This window comes from Pseudopodoces humilis, chromosome 24 (assembly GCF_049639895.1).
Source record: "Pseudopodoces humilis isolate 2021_Gansu_Grassland_sample_001 chromosome 24, ASM4963989v1, whole genome shotgun sequence".
NCBI lineage: Eukaryota > Metazoa > Chordata > Aves > Passeriformes > Paridae > Pseudopodoces > Pseudopodoces humilis.
In genome coordinates, this window is record NC_142223.1 from 7553011 (window position 1) to 7562790 (window position 9780).

General features: G+C 47.4%; 1 protein-coding gene across 6 annotated transcripts in view; it reads right to left on the reverse strand.

Moving 5' to 3' along the window:
• The window catches only part of CASZ1 (castor zinc finger 1), a 198344-nt gene extending 189316 nt beyond the window's left edge, over positions 1-9028 (reverse strand). For 5 of the 6 annotated variants that reach the window (XM_088066623.1, XM_088066622.1, XM_014259237.2 and 2 more), the window contains exon 1: positions 8914-9028. The gene's annotated coding sequence lies outside the window, so the exon portion shown is untranslated. Of the gene's footprint in view, positions 1-8533; positions 8579-8913 lie in introns of those variants that run through there. The other variant, XM_088066624.1, reaches the window with a different exon arrangement.
• Positions 9029-9780: the final 752 nt, after the last annotated feature.

Sequence of the window (9780 nt, forward strand, 5' to 3'; positions counted from 1 at the left end):
CCGAATGCCTGTTTGCAAAGCGCTTCTGAGAGGTTACAATAACCCCTGGGAGAGATTCTGCTGGCTCACTTGTGTGAAAGGACACTGCTCCCCTCGTATAAAGTTGGACCAGCCAGAGGCACTGGTAGAGGGGCTCATCACCATCAGGCCTCTGGAGAGGATGTTCTGCAGACACAGCTCCCATGGGGAGGCAGCCAGGCTGGGAGCTGTTTGCCAGCCCCCCAACTGCTCTGCCAGCCTCACCACGCACCATGCAGGCAAGTGTGATTCTGTGCAGCCCTCACTCTTCCTGGCATGGGGACGGGCTGAGTGGCGCAGGAGGGAGATACCTCAAGGCCACAGGCTGCGATGACATAGCTCAGTTTGCATTTATGCTGGGTACATTCACGTCTTCTTATTTAGAAAGCTCTGCCTGTCCACATCGGGAAAGGAGTAGGGCTGGCAGTTCATATTGCTTAGGAATGTAATGTCCCAGTACCTTTGCTATTGGAAGCAGAAGCAAAACCAGGAAAGAAAAGAACTGGCTCTTAAGTAAAAGTCAGCTGCCACCCCCACCTTCAAATACAAGCAGGGATCAGAACCAGGATATCTTGTCATTTTAGGACACACTTTCCAGTCAACTTTTCTCCAGGCCCAGCAGACAAACTTATGCTTGGGTCACACTCTTTAGCCCTTGTTCCTCTGGCCCCTCCCAAGCGTCACTACACAACACATTTTTTATGGACAGCTGAAACAAGACCCCTTTTCACAGTTCCATATAGATCATCAAGGGATTCTCTCTCTTAAGTTTTCCAGTTTCCAGGTGTGGGAGTGATGTTTTTCCTTAACACAAACTGCGCGCTTCTTCTTCCCCCTCTCTTGCTCTCAAAGCCAGTCTTAAAGGTGCAGAACTTAATATATAACATAAACCAGACGATTGGGGATACCAGTATCATAAAGTCACCCCAGGACACCACTCTTCTTACAAAGGATGGCATCCAAAACAACAAACTCCCTGAAAAACCTGTAGAGTTCATCTACCTCCTTCCTCCCCGAGTCTGACGGATGATGGTGTGTATGATGCTATGCTGCCCTCCCAGCACTGAGACCAACCTTGCCAGCTGACTTCACACACAGAAGGATCAGGAGCAGCCTCAGAGACGAGGTGAGGTGACTTGTTGTATTGTCATTGAAACGACAAGCCCTATGGCTTAGAATCTGGGAGTTGTTTCCAATGTTTCAAAAGAGCATCACTGGTGGCAGAACAAAAATAGGATACCTTCTGGAGAGAAAACTACCCCAAAATGCCATGGCATGGGCAAGGAGCCAAAGGCCCCCAAAGGCCCCAAAGAACTGACAGTTCTGCTATGCCTTTTCCTACGAGGCCTTGGCAGCTGGATGGCTCTAGAGCTCACCCTGTGAGCACAGACTCTTCCATCTCCAGGTCCTATTCTAGACCAGCCCAATCATGCGTGAAAGGTATTAGCTGACACCTCATCAACAGCCACTGGACAGAGCGAGTGAGACGATTTGCAGGCAGATCCCTTTGCACAAGAAATAGAGTCTCCTTGCTACAATTCATTAACTCTCTCAGGAAAGAGCTCAAAATACAGATGATGCACAAAAATTGCACTCAAGTTTCCTCCTGCTCCCTCCAGATCAGGGCTGAGGCATGCTGGAAGACACTACCAGAGAAACCAGGCTGAATTCAAGGCCAAATACAGTTCCTTAGCAGCTCTCTGTCAAGTACAGGCAAGCTCCACAGTTCCATTACTAATAACTTAATACCTAATAATATTACAATAACTTAATACCTTATAATATTACCAATGTAATACTTTAACTTGATGCCAAGGACCTGGACCCAGAAAAATCAGCATTCAGCAAGACTTCCACCTCACTGCAACTGGCTTCTGCCAACTGATCAAAACTCAGTATCCACAACTCCTTCCCACTTGCTCCAAGGTATTTGGAATAATTTTAAAAAATGTAAAGCTCCCACTTCAGCCAGAAGCTAAGGGCTGAACCAAAGAGACAACAGAGACTGCAGGAGGGGAAAAAAAAAATATTCAAGTGCTATTCCACTCCTCTTCTTCAGGCTTTGGATGTGTTAGGCAAATTCCCAATTACAGCAATCCCTTCTGCCTGCAACTGGAGTTGAGATAAGAGACCAGAAAGAAGGGCCAGTGGGCATCACTGAAAGCTCAGCATCTTCCATTACACATCAGCACAATAAAAAGGGCGATGCCAACCCTGAAATGCTTTTTTCCAAAAGGAACATACACACACACCCTTTAGAATGGGTATGGTGAAATCTGCCTGGAGAGGGAAGGACTCAGCAACACCAGCAGGTTCCTGACTCCTTATCATCAAAATAAGAAGCCCAGCCTCTGAATTAATTTCATCAGTGTCCCCTTTCTTCCTTCTCCAAGGGCTTAAATCTCCAAACGTGACTGCAAACACACTGCCAAGGAGGTCGTGCTGTATCTGAATCCACAATGGATTCAAAGACATCTCCATGTTTTGCTATCAGCCTGAAGTTTGAATAAGGGAGCCCACCAGAAAGAGTGAATGAACGCTGGCAGCTGCCAACAGATCAGAGCCGAGCCTGTGCTTTAAGCCACCTAGTGTCCGAGCCGCGCAGGGAGATGTTTCAGGAAATTCAGGCTAAGAGTTGAGACATCCAAGCAGAGCATCGCGGAAAGGAGCAAAGCACAGGGTGCACCGGCTGAAAAGCGCCCCCGAGCCGAGGCACGGCAGGGCACCGGGCCTGGGCCGCTGCTCGGGCCCGGCTGCGGCCCTCAGCTCCGCGCTGACGAGGGCGGCAGCCACGCGTTCCTCAAACCCATCTCCGCCAGAGAACGTCTCCATTAGACGCCAACAGTTCAGCCCCAAGGTCCAGCTGGGTTGCTCGGACGCAAACTTGGGAGATCTCTGGGATGCAAACTTCGAGACAACTTGCCCCAGCACAGGCCTGTGGAACGAGCTCAGAGGCACAAGCCCCACTAACCTGTGCCCACTCCCCTAAAAACCACTTTCATCCACATCTCCTTTCTTGCTCCCACAGTAGCCCCCTCCTCCTCACTCTCTTTCTCTGTGTCCTCGAGACTCCTCTCACCTTGAGGAGTGTTAGGATTACCCAGCATTTACACTCAATGCTCCTCTTTATTCCTTAAGACTTATTAAGAATGATAATGAGCTCCAAAGCAGTGACACGTCTCTCTCTCTCCCCCTCTGTCGCGCTCTCTCTCTCTCTCTCTCTCTACGTGCCTTTTCCGTCAAAGGCACACAGGACAAATCCGACCAAAAAAAAAAAAAAAAAAAAAAGAGCCTTGACAATATGGATCAAGGACACATGAGGATTTATATTCTACAAATCCAGCCTTTTTTGTTTTTATTATTTCTCCTCAAATTCCATTCCTTTCCTCTTCTTACTATGTTCCCCCCCCATCCCAAACCTCTCAGCCTTTGAATGAAGAAGAAGAAGAAGAAGAAGAAGAAGAAGAAGAGAAGAAGAAGAGAAGAAGAGAAGAAAGCTGCTTGCCTGGAAAACCTCGTTAATGTGGAGCTCTTAAACGGCTGATTAATTTTAGCAAAATTTATGATGCGCTCTTGCTTTTCTTTGAAGCTGCAGTCTTATATACCAAAAGCAAGTTAACTTTGAGATCTCTGTGCAAGCCAACTGCCCCCTAATTCTTAGATATCCTATTTAGGTTCAACAAATGTACGGGAGAGAAATGCGACACCAGAGCATGGAAACAGTCACCCTGTCGGATGCTCAAAGTGGTTCGATTAAAATCCCTTTGGCACAGCCTGATAATCACAACCTGAAAACTCCCAACTTCTAGCTATTTAACTTCCCATAAAGATTAAAATAAATAAATAAAAAATCACTAGTCACTCCTTGAAAAACAAAAGGAAAGAGGGAAACATGAATACAAATTCCAAGAGAAGTCTCCCCAAGTTACATCGGCACACGCCACAGAAACGGCAGACTCTCAGCTGCACTGCAAACATCAGGTTCTCCCGAAGCCACCTTTAAACCAGCTATGTTTCGCCAGAGGGAAAAACTGAGCCTGAGGAAACATCATAATACCGATCTGTACATATCTTGAACTATACCTCAATATTTCAGTCATCTCCTCAGCTTCCTCCTACCCAGTATTTGCTTTTATTCTTTGTCTCCCTCTACTAGACTGTTTTTCTGATACAGACATCAGAAGGTTAAGGGCTCAATTATCAAGTCTGTTGAATCCTCAGCTTCATGTTACTTAGGAGGTTCTCTGTTGCTCTTTGGAACTACACTGCAAAATCTCTATCCTTCTTGGCTTTTCTTTTTCCTACTTGAAATGTCTATTTCCGACACACCCCTGTGTGTGAACCCACAAATCTATTTGGGGTAAACGGAAAGAAACCCTGAATTGGTTTGGGAGACAGAAACATTAATAAAAATAACCTTAAGACTGCCTAGCCAGACTAAACCTGAAGCACTTGCAATCTTGAAACCTAAAGTAACATCCACATGGAATTTACAAAATATGATTCGAGTGGTTCTAATTAGTCCCAGTCTGTGGAAATTTGGAAGGAAGCGGCTCTTTGATTAATGTTACAAACCAGAAAGGAAACATATTTTAAAAGTTAAAGTAGCAGTATTGTGGAATACAGAATCATTACCAGCATGCATTTATGATACCTGCTTCAATCAGATGGCTTGGGGTTTGTTTTTAGGGTTTTTTCCTTTTTAGTTTAAGAAAAAAAGGAAGACAGGATGCAAGTAAAAGCTTTTGTTTATGGAAGTGTGTCGTGCTTTTATCTCCCGAGGAATTTATATAGCTGGACTGTGTATAAATCCTTCTAAAAATGAAATTAGCAAAACCAAAATGGGGGTGAAGGTACTGGGGGGAGTGTGGGAGGGGGCAACCATCACCTCAGTAAATCATAGTGGATAACCAGCCCCTGGCTTGGACAGATAGCAAATTCAGCTTTAATAGGAAGAAACACAGTTGTAAAGGGAAAGAAAAAGATTCATACCTGCAGCAAACTCCTTGCAAAAACGAGGGGCAATTTTTAATAAGCTTTTGAAAGTTACTGTGCAAGTTTGCTTGGGCTTGAAAAGAAAAAGGAAATAAGGGTTTTTTTCCAGCTATCTTGATTGTTTTGGGTGGAGCTCAGGCATGTGTGTATATATGCTGTATATAAAAATGAATTACTAATTCTTTCCTGGAAACTGTTTGAATTATAATCTGCAAGATACAAAAACACACCTTTATTTTAACACTGATTTTAATAGAGACAGAACTGGAGGAAGGGGGGAAAAGTGAGGGAAATGTTTTTTTCCCAGTACACAGCAAAACCCTTAAGCAAGAGTATCATCCCGCTACGTGTACCCAGAGACACTTTGCTCAGCTGTACAACATCAACTTAACTCCAGCTTTCAGTGGCTTTTCTCTGTACAAAGGCTTTGCTCTGAAACTGCAAGAATGACAATGTCATATGTGTGGAAAGCTGACACTTAGATCTTTTAAAAAGAAATGAGGAAAAATAAGCTGTTGACTTCTTGGTTAAAGTATTTTCTTTTTCTAACTCATGTTATTATGTCACTGGGCTAAAAAAAAAAGAGAGAGAGAGGGAGAGAGAGATATGACTTTCCTTGAATGATCTGTTTAACCTAAGCCAGAGGAAAAAAAAAAGAAGTCATTAATTACTTATGTGAGCTATTGCTTCTGAAAGACAATAAACCTGCCTGGTCGCCATGGATATGACATATTTGCTCTGAAAACAACACAATAATTAGCAAAGGGGAAAGATACAAGGAGAATATGCAAACTCCTGAGTTTAAAGCCATAGTGTTTCCTTTTTTCCCCCTCCTCTTTTTACTTGTCAGAGTCAATTCTGTTTGCAATTTAAATCAAACAAATAAACAGAATACTTACAAAAAATTTTATATGATCTCCCACACATCAAATCACACACACACAAAAATAAAAAAGGGAAAAAATTTACAAGGAAAAAATATTTAAGTCTAGTATGGTCAGATCATAAATCACTTGGTGTTTTCTGTATATATGTATGCATGCATATATATACACATATATATATATACATTCAAAATGTAAATGCATATACACAAACATATATGACTTATAAGGGTTACATACACTATTTCCTCTAGGATTACTTTTATTTTTAGGATCACTATAGAAGCATACCAGGAGGAAAATCATCTCTGATTTAGGGAGTGGAAACGTTTTGAAGATACACTAAAAGAAAGTACAAGGGTTTTTTTTATTGTGCTAAACATGCATTATGTTGGTCATATATTTTTTCCAAATCTTTGAACTTTCCTCTAAAAGATGAGCAAAAACCCACAATTGGTGTGCAACATGCATCAACCTAATCAACACACTGGCTTACCAGGACTTCTCAAATTTTAAGAAAAAAAAAAAATCTCTCACCTCAATTACTTTGGTTCTAAAGTGATATCACACTGAATCACATGTAATAATGCAATGGGTAAGTTAAGAAATAATGAAAACTGAGTTATATGCAGAGAGACTTCTTTGAAATAATTTATAAACGTTGCAGGGAAAATGTTTTTTAGATTGCTCTCTCATTAAGATGAGACAAAGACTATTAAAACCTTCTCTAATGCAGTAGCTTTCTGGATTCTGACCTTCCACATTTAGAAACCAAGTAATAAAAACACCCTAACAAGCACTTTATCTTTGGAGATATTTAGACTTTGAACTTATTTTAACTTTAAAAAGACTTGGAAGGTATAAAAATAACAATAGAGTTGCCACAAGTTTCTGTTGTTGTGTTTACTAAGCTAAAAAAAAATCTTTAGAACAAAATAAGCAGATTAAGGAAACATCCCCCTAATTTAACTGTCTCTTTTTCTGGCTTTTTTTTTTTTTTTTAAACAATAGTTTTTAGCTGGACGCTTTGATCTTGAAAGGGTTCTGCTATCTTGTGTGATGAGGGGGGAAAAATGATCTGTTTTAAATGATGATGCAAAAAAAAAGGATCAAAGTCCTGACTTTCTGTTAGCCATAATAAGTTCTGTCTTGCACAAAGCTTCAACTTCAGGCTTTAATATATAAAATATACAGGAGCCCAGTAAAAGCGCTGAAAAGGTACAAAGTCTGAAAACAAAAGGGGACGCTGCTCCTTTAAACGTTTTAGTGCATATGGAGTTTGATTTCTGAAAGAGATCAGTTTAACATCTCCATAGAAACCAGCAACAGATTATCATCAACAGAATAAATAACTAGTCTAATAAATTAAACAGGAGGCATAAGATCTGGAAACTTGATTACTGAAGTTCAACAATATTCTCCCATAAACTCTTCCAAGCCACCTTTAGTGTAGCTAACAAGGTGGCAGCGACACACAGATAAAAGATAGGTGGGAAGCAGTCAGGACTTCTGAAATGAGTAGTCCGAAACCTTCGCAAGAAATTATACCACGCTGACAGTCAGCAAATCAATAGAGGAAACAAATTCATCAATGAAGTTTTGGGAGAGACAACTACTCTTTCACGGAGCGAGCTGCCAGGACCCGCTGTGCAGTGCAGCGCGGACAGGAGGGGGCACACAGAAGGTGGACGTGCAGCTCCTGAGAAGTTTCACCTTTCCGACCCGAAAGAGCAGGAGGGCTCGAGTCGATCGCTCAAACCTGCCGTGATTCCGAGCAGCCTCCGGCCGCAGCCCACCCCTCAAAAGTTTGCCGCACAAGTTGCCCGCCGCGCAGTCAGGCGCTCACGGCGCCGGCCCCGAGGCAAGCGGCAGCGCCAGTCCCGCGCCCGCCCGAGCCTCTTGACAGCTCGCTCGCCGCCCCGGGCCGCCGCCGAGCCCGCCTCTGCTCTGCACCCCGGCTGCCCCTCGCTCCTCCTCTGCTCCCCGGGACAGGTGCTCCGCGGCCGGCCGCGCTCGGGGCCCCAGCACGGCACCGCTCCTCGCCTTCCCCGTCTGCGCCCCGTGCCCCCCCACCGGCCCGGTTTATGAGTGACAGCTCGGACACCTGTTCCCCGTCCCCAGAGCCTCCAGCGCGGGCAGCCGCTCCCCCGGGAGTCCCGGCCCGTGCCCCCCACCCACCGCCACCCGGCCGACCGTCCCCCGCCCGCCGCTACCCCGCCGTGCGCGGGGAAAGGGGGAAAGGGAACGGAGACGGAAGGGGGAAACTTCCTGGCTCCGGATGGCAAATCAGCTGCGCATTCTGCAAATACCACTGGGTAAAAATAACCTGCTGCTTCGCCCTGGGGGCCGGACACCGGCTACCCCGACCCGCGCTCCCGGCCGCCGCAGCCCCTGCCAACCGCGACCCTGCCGGGGGGCTGCGGCCGTGCCGCTGCGGGCACCGGGAGAAGCGCTGCCGGCCCCGGCCCAGCCACTTTGCAGAAAGTTCCCCGGCACGGCGCGCCCCGCCGCACCCGGCCCTGTCCGCGGAGCGCTCCAGCTGCCGCTCGCCCAACTTTGCTGCCGCCTTTCCCCTCCCACCTCTCGATGCCTCGTCGGGACCCTAGGGTGGTGCGGCGCGGCGGGGCTGCGGTTACCTGCCCTCGGCGCGGAGCGGGAGCACGTGCTCCCCCGTCCCCTGCCCGGGCTCCTGCCAAAGTCTTGGAAATTGACGGGCGCCGCCGCGGCCGCGGCTCCGCCGCCGAGCGGGCACGGCGCTACCCCGCCGCCGCCGGCCCCCCTGCCGCCACAGCACCTCCCTCCTCCCGCGGGGCCGGGCGGCCGCCGCCGCCCCCGATGTCGGCCGGTGCCCGCAGAGGCTGCCCGCTGCCCGCGGAGGTGGACGCTGCCCCACGGAAACCAGCTCGGAGAGCGGAGCGTTGCCCACCTGCCGGGCAGCACCGCCCGCCCGCGCAGCGCCCCGGCCCCGGGGCTGCTGGCGGCGGAGCCGGAGCCGGGCGGGAGCGGACGGGCTTACCTGCACTTGGGGCTGCTTTGGTTGACTTTCCAAGTCAAGGGAAATGTGTGTGTGTTTGGGATGGAGGCAGCAGCGCGCATGCGCCATCAAACTTGCCCTGATCCCGGATTTTTCCTCCTCGCGCTCCCCTTTGCTTTGATTATTGAATTTTCCTATTTCTAACAGGAGGGCGGGCGTCGCGCAAAACCCGGCCTGGAGTCCGCCGCCGCCCGCTCCGGCCCGCCCGGGGAAGGGGGGAGCGGCGGGAGGGAGCGGGCACGGAGCGGACTCGGTCTCCAGGCAGGCAGGGCAGGCAGTCAAGGGAGAGGCGCCTGCAAAACCCGGACCGGATTACCCTCCCCTGGCAAGGGAAAAGGCGAGCAAGTGTCCGGATTTCTCAGCCCTCGCGGGCAGCTGCCTGTCCCCTGCCCTGTTCCTGCACAAGCGGTTCCTCTTCCCCATCCGTCCTCCTTCCCAGAGAATCACTGTAAATTTTATAAAATTTTCTATTTTGCAGCCTGCTGACCCCTGTTCAACTTAGTTCCCTAAGACTAAACTCCATGGAGATGATGAATAACTAGGTTGTGTGTACTGCTTTATTCTCCTGCTGGTTTTCCTAGGCATGATGTTCAGTTGCTATTTTGCAAACTTCTAAACTTCTGTACTTTTCTTTTGCTAATGTTTTTTGTCTGGATTTCATTCAAGTTTAGAACTAACCGTTGTCTTGGATCTACAAGTGTAGTATTTCTCAGTTTGGCTGTGCTGGCTTTGCTGGCAGTTGCACACAGGACTAACTTTTGCGGGTCTGGATCATAGATAAAATGCCAAGGAACAAATGTGCAAGCTATGTGCAGCTTTGTAGACTGGGCTGCTTTTGGGAGATGTCAT